The following is a 17,288-nucleotide window of genomic DNA, read 5'->3' as shown; positions in this document are numbered from 1 at the left end:
CTACTCTCTGGGCTGATAAATAAAACATAGCTTGCCACCTGCTGTCCGAGCTCTTTCCCTGGTTTCATTCATATGTGCACTGCCAAAGGTTGGGTGTGAGAGCTAGCTGTTGGTGGTCAACCTGAATTCTGTTATGTTACATTTCTTTACAATCTCCTTCAACTACTTATGTCTGGTTTTGTTTGTTCTTTGTGGAAAATGCAGCTGAACAGCCAGTTTATTTGATTCTGGAGTTCTCCTTTGTTTAAGAACTACTTTTGGTCAGCTAGATTTAGATGATGACGGTATTTTACGGAAGATTTTTCCTCTGGTGGCTTTGCTGACAAAGATGTGTGTCTTTCAACTAGTCCTGACTATCAGGCAATTCCCTACTCTTATCCCCCCGAAAGATTTTTAAAGATATTGCAATTCTGCATATTACAAGCTTCCTTACACAAAAGCTATTTGTAAAGTTTGCTTGAACTTAAAATCCCACTTCACTTGGCAGAATGAGGTACATCTTTATGTACCATGAAAACTTTGAAATAAAATATTCTAGTATTTAAGAGTTTTTACTCAAGAAATCAGAGCATTGTCAAGTCTTAAGATTACCTTAAACTTGACAATATGTGTATATCTGTTTTTTTCAGGGCTTTTCTAGTATTCCAGAGATGGACAGATATCTGTGTGCTTGGAATACCCATATGTAGTCCTAGTGAAGTCAGTTGCAGAAGTCTTATCAAAAACTGTAGGATCAAAATTGAAACAATACTGTCCACTGCAGCACTAATCCGTAATGTTGCTTTTATTCACAACCAGTATTTTTCCAGATACACTTGGTATATGTTCTTTAATGAGTTGTAATTCAAATAATCTGATTTTTCCCCTTTTACACTTGCAGACGTGTTCCCTCTTGCCTTCAACTTTAATCTGGCATTTTTCAGGACAGATGATAGTTTTTTTCAGCCAGTGTCACAGAGGAAGTGAATTTGGGCTCCGAAAGGGACGCTGCCTTATCTCTGAGGAGGCTACCACATATCCATAATGCATTACACCAGCTTGAGGCAAGTTCAGGCGTTCTTGTGAGCTATGTATTAGTACAGTTTCTTCTGAATAATTTATAGTGTTGCTGTGCAAACTAGGTTAGTATTGGGAGCCCTAGAAATGTCAGATTTCAAAATAATCTTTCTATTGGTAAAAGTATTCAGTGTGAAATACTATATTAAAGCAACACTGAAGCTGAGCTTTTGAAATCACAAAAGGCAGGAAATGCAGAGTTAAGGTTCCCATGGCAACCTTAACTCTACACCTCTAGGTAGGTAGTATGCTATGGTTTTAATTACTTCCTTTTTGTGCAACTCTATATAGGTGCCCACCTTTTATTATATGGATTCTAATTATATTGCATGTTAATTATAGTACATATTAATTACACTGACTATTCAGCAAACCTTAGAAAACAGGCCTTAACTGTGTCTGACTGCATGAAAATACCTTGCACAATGATATTGAGGTGACTACATGATGTGTATCTAGAAAGCTAACTTATCTGCCTAGGCATTTGCGAGTGTTTTTTTTTTTTTTTTTGAGTTAGAATAGCACAATATGAATAACTTCACAAGGAGAGAGAAATCTTAGCAAACATGGGCAATTTACAGGAGGTAAATGGTACTTTCTGGAAAGTTTAAGCAGGATAATGGTCCACTTCTCCAGCAAAGCATGAAATTACAGTATTAGAAATGTGCATTGTTCCCTAACTCCAATGTGTACCTTACACAGACATAGCTCTTGCTCCTTCCCTCCACTTTCCTTCCCAACAACTTGGCAAGCAGTATGAAGTCCTTGCAAAGGTAGCATTTGCCTACTAAACTGCAGATTCTCCTGCTCAATTCAGGATTCCTGTATCTGCCTGCCAAAAGAGCAGATTTATATGAAATTTTGCCTCATTAAATTAACCTTTGGGTCTGTTAATATGTAATGGATGTACAGATGTTGGAAGTTAGAAACCTCAAGTCCAGAGCCCTGGCAGTGAGTCATTTAACCTCTTCAGGATGGTTATTTGAAAGGTGTAGCAGATTGTATGGTACATTACTGTGAAGAAGGATGATGCCCTCTGTCCATGACAGCAGGGAACGGAAACAGTTCGTATGGTATTTGAGAGAATCTGTTTCAGGAGAGGGCACTTTTGCAGCTGAAGTTCCTAGTGTATTCATTAAAGTTTGGAAGATTGTCACCAAAATAATGTAATAAAAGGATACAGTGTGAAAAGATTTTTAAACATGCTTCATTAATTTTCGTTTCTCAGACTGCTTGTAGCACGTTTGGCAGCGCTGTTTGGGTAATAGTGTATTTCTAGAATGTATGAAAATTAACACAGGTGAGCATGATGACCAGGTAAAGTAAAATCTTTATGTCCGCATTTGTCATTGACAGCTACCTCCTAGAAAGCCATAAATTAGGCTTTACATGTATTGTTATGCATTAATTATTATTTAGCATTGAATGAACAATTAGAGCCCTCACTAAAGCCAGTTACAAGTCAAAAATAATTCAGAATTAGACTTTAATGAACAGTAGTTTGAAGGAGAAGTACCCTGAAGGAAAAATCTGCAATCTTCAAACCCATACACATTAATCAATACAAGAGTCTGGTGTAGAACTCCGTTAAATATCACTGACTGCTCTATACCAGTACGAACAAACTTACTGCAAAATCATAACCTACAAATAATCACTAATGAATTAGTGATTGTTTTTTTTGAAAGGCTGGAACATAACTATGGAAATAAAAAGGAAGATTCAAAATATTTTCTGGGTTTCAGCTTCTTTATCTTACAGGAAGATTTGATACATCCCTATTGCAACTATTGTAGATGCTGGGGAATTACTAGCCAAAAGAACCACAAAAAGTGGTCAGGCTTGCATGTTCTCCCTTCAGAGCTTCCCCGGTTGCCATTTTTGAGACAGAGTAAGGGGTAGGTGGACTGCTCATCTGCTCTAGTGAGGTATCTATTGTGCTCTTAATCTACACTATTCAGTGGCTCAGCAAAGATGAATTGCAGCAGAACTTCTAGTAGTACAAGCTGATGATTTCATTCATTTCAATTTCATTGATTTACTTTCTATTTCCACCGTTCATACCATGGCAAGCTTTACTCTGTCTGTAGCCCAGATCTTGGCTCCAGGAATTTCAGCTGGATCTTTTCTTAATAGCTCATAAAATGGGACCGACTTAGATTCTAATGGCCAGACATCGTAGCCCTGTATAAATTTTATTTTCTAAATCACCTGCAAAGAAAATTTGCTAATAATGAACAATTCAAAAATGGCTGAAAAAACAGTGTTTCCAGATATCAAGGTACAGTCTCAAAGAAAGCCTCATCTCTTAAAAACTTCTATTTAATAAAAGAAAAGTACCAGTTTGAGGCCAGACCTGACCCAGCTTCATGGAGCTTCCTGAGTCAGCAAGGCTCTGCATAGATGTGGACTGACACAAGGACCATAGCAAGAAGAGGCTAAGAGTGGCACCCATTTCCTCAACTCTTCAGGTTGGGGAGGCACCTGACAGCCAGCAGGTGAGCAGAACACAGGAGGAGATTGCTATATCTATAGCCACAAGAAGCCAAGTAAAAGGAGTCCTTCATATGATCTGCTACTGAATACAGTACTTCTGTAAGGTTAATTTACTGGAGAAGGAAGGACATGAAGCTTATATGTGACTTCAGGCTATAAAATACACTTTAATTTGCATCTCAAGTGTTATATGGATAGCATGGAATCAGGAGGAAAATTTGCAACCCGAATCTCCTACAGTGAAAAACAGCTGGTAGGAGAAAACACCCAGGAAGACTGCAAAATAGGGATTTTAGAGCATTAGTGGAGCGTTAACAGTGTTTGAATCTCAGTATTCCTAAACAGACTAGATTACTTGCAGTGGAATCGTAGGGCAGCGTCAAGGAAAAAAATCAGCTAGAAGCAAATAGCTGCAAGGTTTCACTGTTTCCTGCTGAGAGCTTGTTCTGTATCAGTAAACACAAAAGTTCAACAGTGCTAGAAACAACTTTATTACAAGGAGGATCTTGTTTTCACTTTTCATTCTAGCAAACTTTCGGTTAGGTATTTGCATCTCCTCACAGAAATAATGTTTCTTTACACTATCCACCCAGTCTTCTTTAAGATAATTTGAGCACCGCAGCTATATTCCATCGGGGAACAAGAGCACACTGGTGCGCTTGCAGTCCTGTCTTCCAACAGAGAGAGGTCCTGTTGGAGTGCACCATTGCTTCTTTGCTGTCTGTACGATAGATCTCCTCCTAAAGGAAGCCAGAGCAGGAGAGGGGAGAAGGGGGAGATGTTGCTTCCCAGCAGGTAGCTGGCTGCATCCAGGGGACATGCCCATCTTCTAGTGAGATCTAGGAAGTGCTCTCAGATCCTCTAGTTTAGTTGTGTCCAATGGCAACTCAAAATTCTGCAGTGGAGCCTCTAGAGGAAAACTTTCAGAAAGACTAGTTTCCCCATGCTGCCACTACAATGAACATATGCAGGGTGTTTCAGAGCAGGAGCCTAACAGCTCCATGTTGAGAACTTCCTCCATGGCAGAGTTTCTTTTTGTCCAGCAATAGGAGATAGGTTCTAGGGAAACAAACTTCCCTGAATTAATGTACACTCACAAAAACATTCACAAAGCTAACATCAATGCACCAACCTATAAAATTCATGTTTACATTGCCAGAGTTTTTTAAAGTGTCCAAGAAGTTTTGTTATTGCATGTCATAGAACCCTATACTAATCTTTGCCTATTTTGCGCTTCTATTTAATCAGCTAGCCCAGAGTCAATATCTGAAGCTAATAATAGATTAGACTCTTCAAAATACTCCTTTTATATATGCCTAAGCTATTTCAGTTCTAATGGTCTATTCAACGTTGCTAAACAAGATCAGCACAGTGAATGCATGTTCTTTAATGTAAAGCATTTCCTGCAGCTAATGCATCACCCAACTATTAGTGGCGTGCAGACTTCTCTTTCCAAGTATATATCCACAATTTTTCACAATCAGCACAAAGGATGAAATAAAATGTAACACATGCTCTGCATGTCTTTTGACATTGATTTCCTTTTACCAGAGTAAACTTGTTTCTTTATAGTGAGATTAAATGGATCTAAACAGGGCATAATCCAGATGGTTTATTGTACTAATAAAATCTTTTAAAAGCCAACAAAGAAATAATACCAACAATGCACACACCAGCCAGGAAGCACATTTAAAGAGAAGTAGTGTCGCGGACTTGGCAGGACACTACATTGGGCTTCAGAATACAAGGGCTATATTTTTAGATCTGCTATTTGGTTTCTGATGACCTTAGACAGGATTATTCGTTCTGTGATTTTTTTTTAATCTGCCTATTAGATGAGATAGTGATACTTAGTTCAGAAGTTAGGAAATTTGAGATATTTAGACTAAGAGCTGCATCTAAGAGTCATTATTAGAAAATGTAATTGAATTATGTCATGATTCCTGTTTGGAAGCAAACTGTAATTTCTGCTTTCTGAGTTTCCAAGTGACATTAGTAAGGGTCACAGAAAACATCAAGTTTTACTTCTATTATTTCCTTTTTATTTAATCCACTGTATGTGGGAACAGAAGTGCTGACTAACATCCTGAAGTAGAGAACTTCTTTGTTAGTTCCAGTAGTTCTTTCTTAGTTCTCCTTTGCCTAATCAATTTTTGAAAAAATATATAACTTCTGTCCCCAAAAGAAACATTATTTCTCTTCTATGCTTCCATAATAACCCACTTATAAGAATGCTAGTGCAATTAAGTAAGTAGCAAAATTGGTTTAACAGGCTAGCATTCTCCTGAGGATTGCGTTGTTCTGGAGTGAGAAGAAAGATAAAGTTGTCAAAGCCTTTGAGTTCTCAGAAAATTGTAGAATATGTTTAAATATAAAAAGAATTGAATCAGCTTCTATTGTTTTGTAAAATTATATCAATTTGTGTTTGAAAGACCATTTCCAAGCTTGATGCTCATTGGCCTAATGGTTTTAAAAATTTGTTTGAAGATTCTCTTACCTCAGCAAGTTTTTTCCTCTTGTGGGACATTGTCCTTCACACCATTACTTCAGGCCATAAGGAATAGCCACAATGGGGAAAAGACTGAATACAGCCCAATTCCCTATGGATAAAGAAGGGTTTATAACCTGTATCAGCTCTTTCTGAAAGGCTTGAAGGTGTTAGGAAAAGAAATTGGAAGAGGAGAAACAATGTTTTAAGTGATACTTCAAGGTGAAGCAATCAGAACTAGCTTCCAACCCAGTATTGTCTCCTCCCATGTGGTTGTGCTGAGGTTATTTTTGGCCCTTCTACTGAGTACTAAAGGATGCATTAGAGGGTCTTTTTGTGTCCTTCTCTACTCCTTCATATCAGACAATCTAGGATATTTGCAAATTTGTTAGTTTCTAGAGCACTTCATCCATGAAATATTTTTTTTCACTCTCCCACACTCAATAACCAGCTGAGAAAATATGCAGCTAGTTTCTTTCATTCTGTTCTTTTTTTCTCTCTCTCTTTTTTCAGCAGTGGACAGTGGAGGGTGGTATTTTGTTTCTTATATGGACCCACAGCAAGTCCTTGTCTCCTGTCAGAAGCAGGAAAAAAGATGCCTCTAACCCTCTGCCAAATTCAAAATCTTTTCTTTCTTAAGGTGAAATGATTTGAAAAGGACTACGTGAAGTATTCACAGTTATTGAGACATTTCTTACACATACACAAGATTTAATGCAGCAGTACTCCAACTTTCAAGGCCTCCCTTTCTATAAGAATTTACACCTCCACCTCTGGCATTGATACATCTGCTCCATCTTCTACTCTTGCCCAGAGCTTTTCTCCTGCCATGTAGATACCTATCTCTTTTCTCCGGTCTGCTTCATACCCCAGCACCCCACACTTCACTCCTCTCCCCATTGCAACGCTCTGTGTTGACTCTTCTCTCCCCAACATCCTCAAAATAGCAACCCACTTGTATACCAAACTATCAGTAAAGTTTATCCCAACTCCACTCAGTTCAATACCAAAACTCCCCACCTCAGTTTCCAGAAGATGGCCGGCTCCTGGTACTCTTAATCAGAAACATTTTCCTTGCCCCCACCAAAATCGTACCTATTCCAGTTGTCTCTTGGGCTTCCTCCTCTTTACTCTCAAACTCTTCATCTGCTGACAACATCAAAATACCCTGAGGGAACCAGTCAGTTTTCCTTCTCTTTTCTTTCGTATCAGAATGAATTTTTCAGGTGTCTTTTGTATCGCACTTAAAACTTCCATCTTTCAGGATCTTATTTTTTCATTTGCATCCAGGCTGCCTTTGGTTACGTAGGCATAGGTGGAGTGAACATCTTGCCATCAGCAAATGCTACTCACCTAACGCATGAAGAAAGAGAGAAAAAGCTAAGAAACATCAAATCACATGTCTGTAGAAGTGTCATGAGAACTGGGAAGACCATCACCTCAGCATATCTGCCTTGCTGGCATCCTTCTTTGCTTGGCCCCTTGCCTTGTTTACACTGATTCCCACAGGTGTTTGCACCCACACAATTACAACCTGCACTTGCTCCAGTTCCTCCTCTTAGAGCTCTGCCTACTTTTTGGTACTATGTAGTCTGCTCTGCCATGTGACTGTTCTAGTACCACTAGACTCCAGTCTCAATGGGAAAGCTTTTGCTGCACAGTTGAGCTATTCCAAATAGCAGTCTAATTTCCCATGCTCACCTATATGACTTACATGTTTAATCTTGCAGCATATTTTTGTAAGTCTAAAGGAACAAAAAGAAGCTTTGGAAAGGCTATTTCAATTCCATCTGAGTCCTCAAGATTTTGCCAATGCCCAGATCAGAGCAGGATAACTTTGGCACCAAATAGTTACTATGATTACTATTGATTTTACATTAATACATATTAATATTAATATTTATGGTTAATATATTTATGATTAATATGATTATGATTATACAGTTTTGGAAACCATACAGCAAATTTCCAATAGTGGTAAGCAATCTTGCAGGTGTAACCTACTTGCTATCTGAATCAATCAAAACTTCAAAGGAAAAGGTTTTGAATATAGAAGATCTTGCCTTCCTTAAAAAATCAGTAACCAATCAGTGTTGGAAATATCATCTGTTATATCCTAATACTGGTATTTACATATGGGATAACAGTTCCTTGTAATACCAGAAGACAGGGGAAAGATTATCTTTTAAGTTAAAGACTGAGAATTTTCTGCTTAAGGTAAATCTTTGGGGATTTTGTTTTTTTTAAAAGAAGAGTATGAGCTGTTTAAAGAGGACTTGGGAGGGTGGTATTTTCTGTAACCTGTGAAAATTCAGCCGTTGCATGTTTGAAGGTAACATGTAAAGGAAAGAGAGACTGGATATGGTGAAAAAGATCAGAGGAGTATCTTTGGATATGTATATTCCTAGTGAAGCCTTACACTGAGGCATTTATAAAAGTGATATGTCACTATAATGCAGTAGATTTACTGGCTAATAAAGAGAGTTGCTGAATTTCTATCAAGTTCTGCTTTTTGTTCCTGTGGTTACAAGCTAAGGTGCAAGATATAAGCTGGTCAGATACTTGAATGAGCAGGAAGGTTGGGGTACCAACAAGAAAGGGTAATGATACTGATGTTTTGTGTGGGAGGAAGGTGAAGTGCTTGCACTATTAGGTGATAGCTTATGCGACTGTCTACCAGTATTTGAAGTTCTGGAAGAAGTGAATTAATCAACCTGTGACAGTTTGCTGATGGGTAATGTCCAGTCAGGAGGCGCAGCATGAAATAAATGCTCTAGTTTGCATGAGAGCAGAGATAATGGTGCACATCCTTGTAGGGACTGAACCAGTGAAGTAGGATTAGTGTATGAATCTTCGCTTTGGCCTTAGTATCCTCTTCCCAGAGCTGCTTCCTGCTGCATGGCAAGATTTCTATGGGTCTGCTTGAAGCTTTCATTTAATGTTGCTGGACAGTGGTGAGGTCTGAGGTCTGAGCAAAAATGTACTCATAATCCAGATCTGAAGTAAAGTTGCCATTTGAACTGCCCTGGCCTAGTAACTTTTAGGAGGTTGTTCAGAAGTTGTCCTACCACTGTTTTCAAATGCATTTTGTACATGATTTTGTTCACTAAGGAGTAGTATGGTCCATCCTTGCAGTGCTATCAGCATATATGCTTTGATATGAGACTGCATCAACACAATACTTATATTCTTTATAACAACCTCTAGATCTGTTTCTGTAAAATCAAACACGCAACTAATATTGGATTTGTGTCTAAATGCATTTTGAAGCTTACCTGTCACCTTGCCTGCTGCTGGATGGGAATGGGGACCTAGTCACAAAGGACATTGAGAAAGCCGAGGTACTGAATGTCTTCTTCACTTCAGTCCTTGCTAGTAAGGCCAGCCTTCAGAGGTCCCAGGTCCCTGAAACCAGTGGGAAAGTCCAGGGCAAGGTAGACTAGCTCTCGGTTGGAGGAGGATCAGGTTAGGGAATATTTAAACAAACTGAGTATACACACGTCCATACACCCTCATGGGAGGCACCTACAAGTGCTAAGGGAGGTGACCAATGTCACTGCAGTCTTTGAAAGGTCATGGCAATTGGGGGAGGTTCCTGATGACTGGAAGACAGCAAATGTCATGCTTATCTTCAAGAAGGGCAAGAAATAGGATCTTGAGAACTACATGCCAGTCAGCCTCACATTGATCCCTCGGAGGTGATGGAGCAAATAACCCTGGAAAGTATCTCCAAACATATGAAGGACAAGATTATGACAGGGAGAAGTCAGCATGGATTTATGAAGGGGAAAACACGACCAATCTGATAGCCTTCTATGATGAGATGACGGACTTGGTGGATGAGGGGAGAGCAATGGATGTTGTTTACGTTGACTGTAGTAAGGCTTTTGACACTGTCTCCCATAACGTCCTCACTGACAAACTGATGAAGTACGGACTGGATAAATGGACAATGAAGTGTCTTGAAAACTGGCTGAACTTCTGGGGTCAAAGGGTTTTGATCAGCGGCATGAAGTCCAGTTAGAGACCAGTCACCAGTGGTGTGCCCCAGGGGTTGATGCTGGGTCCAGTACTGTTTAACATCTTAATTAATGAGTTAGAACATGGGACATAGTGCACCTTCAGCAAGTTTGCAGATGATGCAAAACTGTGAGGAATGATTGATAGACCAGATAGGTGTGCTGCCATTCAGAAGAACCTTGACAGGCTAGAGAAATGGGCCAGCAGGAATCTCATGAAGTTCAACCCTTGTTGAATGCAAATGGCAATACAGTCCTGCATCTGGGGAGGAATAACCCCATGCACTGGTACAGGCTGGGAATCAACTGGCTAGAAAGCACCTTTGCAGAAAAGGACCTGGGGTTCCTAGTGGATAGCAAGTTGACCATGAGCCAGCAATGTGCCTTTGTGGCAAAGAAAGCCAACAGCACTCTGGGCTTCATTAGGGAGAGCATAACCAGCAAGTCAAGGGAGGTGATCCTTTCCATCTACTCACCACTGGTGAGGTTCACATCTGTGAACACAGCTGTGTTCAGTTCTGCAGCTGCTGTTTATGCCTATCTGATTCTAAGTTTTGTACATAAGAGCTTTGAAGTTCGACTTTATGTAAAATATTTTAATCTTTTATTCATAATTATTCAATTTTCAATTATATTGAAAATTTTACCCTTCACTTCAAGCTGAAGCAAAAGGAAAAGAGCACGGTATTGGTGAGCATTAGTTATCTTTTTGCCCTCTCTGGCTACTGACTGATTCTACATCCCACCTTTGTTTCTACTGTGATAGCACACAGTAGATCACCAGGAAGGAAAGGAAGTATCATGCTTAAAAGGTAGTCTACAGAGCAGAATACAGGAAGGACAGAAAAAGGAGGCTTTTACTTTATTTTGTTACTTTGCTTGCTTAATCAAACCTTAGTGGTGCCAGGAACAGTTCAGCATGGTCCTCGGAGGGAGAAACGGTCTGGCCATGGCTTCCAACATTTTGCTCTAGAGAGAAGATAATTATCCTTTATCATTTTCTATCCCTGCGCTGGTATTGGGTAGAGGAGCTGTCAATGATCTTTCTGTGGAATGATGCTGCACAGACTTTTTCCTGGCCTGCAGTTTTTCAGTTATCTCAGAGGATACCGATTTATTTGCTAATGTGCCCCTGAATAAATATATTAAACAAATAACTATGCAGCACGTGTTAAAAGACTGTATGAACTACTGCCATACATCCTTCTCATGTATGAGATTCATTTAGTGTCCCTTAAAATACAGGTTTGGGGAATCTGCATTTCATGTACTGGCCACACAGAGTCTTGGTGCCTCTCGCCAGGAGGCCATGCTAAGCACAGCCCATCTGGTGCTTTGACTCCCACCATGACAGACAAGCTGCAATGCTACACAGCAATGGGGCAATGTGTGCAGTAAAGCAACGTCTTACATTTCTCTAACTGCATTTGTGTCATTCCCCATGTGATGTTCCTGACACAAGAATTGCATGCAGTGGGTCAGGAAAACGATGTTTATAACTTGGTTACGTTAAGTGTTACAGATTTAGTGTAGTTCTCATCCACTTGCCTAGGTAGATCTAAGAGGTAAGTTAGGGTAAGGGATGTACCATCTGAGTATCACTGATGCTATGAATCACAACACAATACCTAGATCTAGGCAGCCAAAGCACCTTTCAAGCTACCGTCAAAATAGACAGATAGATAGATAACTCATTTGCACATGATTCTGCTGTTTAAAGGCATTTTGGTGCCACTCAAAGGTATAGTTTTTCTTCTCTCACTGAGCAAAGTCTACCTATGTTTCCCTCTCTATCCCCTTGCCTACTGCCCATGAAGATTTCAGGTCTTCCACGATATAGGAAAAGACTATGAAAGAGGGCTGCAGAACATTGTACACTATTACTCCTGATGTAACAAGGTTCATGGAACTCAGGGGTAGTAATTTTCTGAAGGCTATTGAATTAGCCAGAACATTTTGGCTAGCATTTATTAAACAGTAAATCCTGTTCGCTCTAGTGAGAGTTTCCATAGACAGGTCAAAGCTGACTCCAGTATTCTTCCTTACTAATGCTCTAACATATCTGTGAAAGCTACTTTGATGAGAGATTGTTCTTGTATCTGGAAGAGGGAAGTGAAGGAAACTGATGTATTTTGAACAGGATAAAGTAATAAAAAATATGCTTCTAACAACAGATAAGAGGTAAAGTTATGTAAACAGTAATTGTATGCTTTCCATATAATTTCCAAATGTCATCCATATTTGCAGAGGTGACAAGATGTTGGAAATGATATCCTAATATCTTCTTGTTAGATGCCAGTAAAGGAATAAGTGGGGCTTATTTTTTCTGTGCACATTTACACTCTGTCAAGTTTTTGGATAAACCATAACTTTCTATGGGATAAGCAACTGTCAATGATATGGAGAAAATGACTATTTTATTTCCTTGCTCTTAGAACGGAAGTAATGGAATAGTTGACTGCTCACCCTCAAAAATAACACACACCTGAATACTACAAAACGGTAAGCAGATACTTTACTATCATAAATACTGGACAATTTATGTACTTAAGTAATTACAGTCTGAGAGCATAGCTAGATATCCAAGAACATAAGTGGATGTGTTTACTTCTCTAATACTCATCACTAGTTAAAGTTAAGTTTTTTTTTTTTTTAAGAACCATAGTGGTAAAAAGGTGTTAAACTAGTTCTTCTTGAATGGGCACATCATGACTTTCCTTCCTCTTTTGAACATTGCTTTATAGACATAACTAATTTCATGTCTCAACATCTAACATAATCCTAATACATGTAACAGGAACACAACAGTTGCAAGCTGGAAGAGAACAATCAAACTGTTCTAAAGGAGCAGTTTTAGAGCTCCTTCAGGATATGCTTATTTCCTAGTGAACAGGCAAAAATTCATTAATACCTTAACTCCTGCTATGACATCATTCTTGTACAGACAGCAAGCACATAAATAAAGAATAAGTAATAAATTTAGTATTAGCCTACAGGAAATTGAGAGACTGGCTATAGAATGAGAATACATCAAAGAAGCAATCTAAATGCCAAAATGATACCAAAATATGATTGACTTTATTTTTAAACAATTAAGAAGACACCCATTAAGGCTTTGAGTTTTATCATTTGTAGAGGATTCAATCCCTTTGGATTTATTTAAAAAAATAGCATGTTTCCTCCTCAAACCATAGAATTTTCTTATTACAGAAAAAAGATCTTCTGAAAATCTCCACATAAAATCCTTAAAAACTTAAGAAAGAGTAGTAATTTTAAGAAGGTTCTTCAGGAAATGCTTACTACCTTAAAAAAAAAAAAAAAGAATGCATATCTTTCAAATATCCCATCAAACATCCCAGAAAAACATCCCGCTACAGGTCAGGAGAAGTTGGATTGCTCTTCATTATCAGAGAACTGAGAGAGCTCTATAAAGAGCTTCTGCAAAACTGCTGCCCTTTCTGGTTCTCCCAAAGGGGACTGACGTGTGAGCTGCTTGCTGCTCTGAGTATAAGTACAGCTGAAGATAGAGAGCATCTCATGGCCTCCTGATGGCTGAGGCGGCTGGCCTCTCTTTGTCCTGTTTCACTAGGATCACTAAGAGGACATGACAGTCATGCTGAAGGAGGCCAGTTCTCCACTAATTTGTCTATGATTTTATTGCACTAGTCATCTGCTGACAAGGAGCCAACAGGGTACTTAGCTGCCCTCCTACCCCTCTTAAAACGCTGAAGTTTCTGTCTTGGTCCATCATGACCATTTTTAATATAGAGAGAATAGGGCCCTTGACACTTGTCTGGATCCTCTGCATCCTTTATTATGAAAATCAGCAAAAAAGAATCACTAACGCCAATACTTATTTTCAAAAGTCACATGCTGAACCAAACTTATTTCCGGAGAAAATATATGAGGAAAGCTGGAGTTATTTAGTATAACCTAGAAGACAGACAGACAGACATAAATAAAACAGCCTTGTGTTTCAGGAAATATATCAGAACTGAAGAAAGAGGAGAAAACTGGTGTATCTCAGAGCACAAGAAAAAGAGAGCATAAACATTTGTAAGCTGTGCTTAACTGGCCTCTATGCTCTGACCACTACGCGTTCTCAGTTATACTGGCTATTATGTCTATAAAAAAGATTTTATTAACAAGTTACATCATATCCCTATGCCATTAGAGACATAACAATAATCTTTGAGTCTCTCTTATTTATTATGTATTCTATGTTCTATGTCCAAATAAAAATTGGTTCAGAGTAAATATCAGAAATCAATCACAGAATTTATTGTAGGCTGATAACTGCTCTACAATGAAGCATATTCACCTCAAAATAATGAAGCATATAAACCTCAAAAAATTCAGGATGATGTTTAAAAATTGAATATATTACTATATGGAAAGTCAAGAATAAAAAAAGAACCTGTTTTATAATTACACACTGAGAGGATGGTCTGGGTGGGAAGGTGGGAAATCCATATTTTTGGGAAAACAGTTTACTCAGCTGTGGAACCACCAAACTGAAATGTTTAAACCTTGAAGCTGCTGCACAGTATCATTGGAGGGTGCATATATAAGTTTTAGAATTTCTTCTGATACAAGTACAGGTTATATGCAGTTAATTAAATAACTAAACCATGCTGGTTCTGAAAATCCCATTTCACCTCCATCTCAATTTCTTTTTTTGTAAATTTCCTGAAGTGGGAGTTGTGCTCTTTATGGTGTTTCGTATCAGACGAGGACATAGATATCTACCAGAAGACTTCCCAAGGTGCTTATAGTTCCTACAAGGTTAGTGAATCTGTTATAAAAATTGAAAGTACTACCATTGGTAGAAAATTTTGTTTGTGAGGTGCGGGGGGAAGGGTGGAAGGTTCTTCCTTATGGCATGGGTCAGGATATTGTGGCCTGTTTTAACTTTCAGCCTCAGACTACATGTACACATGTACACCTGACTACATGTAGTTGATGTATAATGGAGTGTCTACAGTTACATGGCTAAAATTAATATCAAGTAGCACCTAAGGAGATCTAAGGCTAAAAAATAAGTTTTTAGTTAGGGCGATTCAAACTGGTCTGCATTGGTTTTGAGCACTTATGTCTATGTGGACAAATAGTAGCTCATACACTCAAATGTATGGCTGCATACAAGCCCAGGAAAAGGCATGCAACTGCAGAACATTGTGCGGGGTCTCAGCAGCTCTCCCCTGTCCCTTCCAGGCCTGCCACAGGCCACAGCCAAAGTAGGGGAAGGTTGGGTGGGACTGTGCTGAAGGCCCTACCCAGCCCATAGACATTAGTCTGACAGACTAGAAAGGACAAAGTAGTGGAAAGGACAGAATGAGGTATTTGAACACATTAGGAGAAGAGGAGAAACAGATTTTTCTTTGGTCTGTGTGAAAGCAGTAGGAGGGCAGCAGTATCCTGCTTGGTGGTGCATCAAGACAGTGGGCGTTGACTTAGGGCTGGTACAGAGCTTATTAAGGTCATTTAGACAACAGGAGCAAGAGTGTAAGTGAACTGAAAAGACAAAGGTAATAAATGAAACACAGAAGAAAATTGGAACAGAGATAGGGGAGAAAGGTAATATCGCAGTCTGACTTCTCTATTGCACTGATTTGTAAGAAGGAAAACCTCAAATAATGCCTCACTTCCTCTTACATAAATCTTAGACACAGAAAAAACTATGCCAAGAGAATTTAAAACATAAAGCCAAGTATTGAGACAGTAGGAAATGGCAGAAATGACTTTGCTTGTGCAACTTTAATTCAGCTACTTTGTGTGCATGCATTATGTTTGCATAATATAGCCTTTAATCTGTTCACACAGAAATACTGTTAATAACCATCTTAACTGCTAGAGTTAATATTCACAAAATCTCAAGGCTCCCAGAAGATGGAGAGCATCCATGCCAACGTTAAAAAAGTCCCTCAACTAATATTACACAGGCAATGCAGCAAAGAGAAATTAGGTTCCCCTGAACAGCGTTCAGCTGCTAAAACTATAAAATCATGCTCTCTCTCCATTTTAGAACTATTCATTTCTTCCTCTTTCCCCCCCTAAAACCTGTTTCTGTGGCTCTTCCTACAGTCTTACAGTACAAGCCTTTTGATCCAGGCAAGTGGAGACTAAGTTTCCATCAGGAAATGTATGCTTTCCAAGTAATGCAATAAGCAAGTCTTCTTTGAGGGAAATTTTCCTTCGCTGCAGATCTGTCTTGCTAGCAGATCCATCTTATGTGTTGAATGAGGCAGGAATTCTGTGCAAAACGTATATAGACAAGTAACTACTTTATCATAATGTATATGCATAAGGCGATGATGAAGTTTGCCTGTGCATTCTCAATTCCGACATTTCTAAACCTTGAGAGCCTATCTATACAAGCTTTCTGTGCTTATAATAACACTTTCTACCGTCTCTAAATGGCTTCAAAAATTTGAACCATAAAAGACAAGTCCCACCCTGTGGCATCATATGGTCCCACATGAGCCCCAGCATAGGTCACTTTGTCATTTGACCGTTCAAAATAACTGGCAGAACTTACAGCCTACCACTGTCACACAGACAGCACTGGACAGAGGTGAAATGTGAATTTAGCCTGTGGGTTTCACTGCTCTTTTTTGACAGCAGAGGAATGACAAGTGTCATTCTGGGTTCTATGCCTGTGCCTGGAGAAAACACCTGCCCTGCTGAGCACACTGGCCACCCAGTCTCACCCATCCAGTTTGAATAGTTCTGCCTCCTTTAACACGCCCCTTTTCATTCACTCTCTCCTCTTTTGATCCCTCATGTCTGTATTCTTATCTTTGACTTGCCAGTTTCAGTTTCTAAACAGCAGACTTTTCTTCTCTGTTCACTGCCCTACCATTCTAAAGTAGGTAGTAGTAAGTATTAGTAAGTAGTAGTAAGTATTCACTACCCCACCCCTCCAACTTAGATTCTCCCCATCCTAGTTCTTCATTCAATCAGTTTCCCTGCCTGCTACCTTCTTCAAGCCTTTCTCATTTGATTTTAGCCTTCAGTCTTTATCTCATTTCTGTTACATCCTTGGTTCCCACTCCTTTACCTGCCATTTCCCTCTCTGGCCCTTAGTCACAGTTTTCACTTGAACTTCTGACTGTTTTCCTGTAATGTCAAAGCTGGTCTAACACTTTCTCAAGCTGGTCTCCAAGTCGTCTTCTCTCTTAAGCCTGAGCTGCAGATTTGTTAGTACATTCCCCAAGTTTGTATGAAGA

General features: G+C 39.1%; 1 protein-coding gene across 1 annotated transcript in view; it reads left to right on the top strand.

Moving 5' to 3' along the window:
- The window catches only part of LOC104152957 (homer protein homolog 1), a 127,767-nt gene that overhangs the window by 5,098 nt on the left and 105,381 nt on the right, over positions 1–17,288 (top strand). Inside the window, exons 4-5 of the mRNA XM_068926443.1 lie at positions 12,495–12,561; positions 14,755–14,844. The gene's annotated coding sequence lies outside the window, so the exon portion shown is untranslated. The remainder of the gene's footprint in view (positions 1–12,494; positions 12,562–14,754; positions 14,845–17,288) is intronic.

Source organism: Struthio camelus, chromosome W (assembly GCF_040807025.1).
Source record: "Struthio camelus isolate bStrCam1 chromosome W, bStrCam1.hap1, whole genome shotgun sequence".
Lineage (NCBI taxonomy): Eukaryota > Metazoa > Chordata > Aves > Struthioniformes > Struthionidae > Struthio > Struthio camelus.
This window is presented reverse-complemented; position numbering and strand designations above follow the sequence as displayed.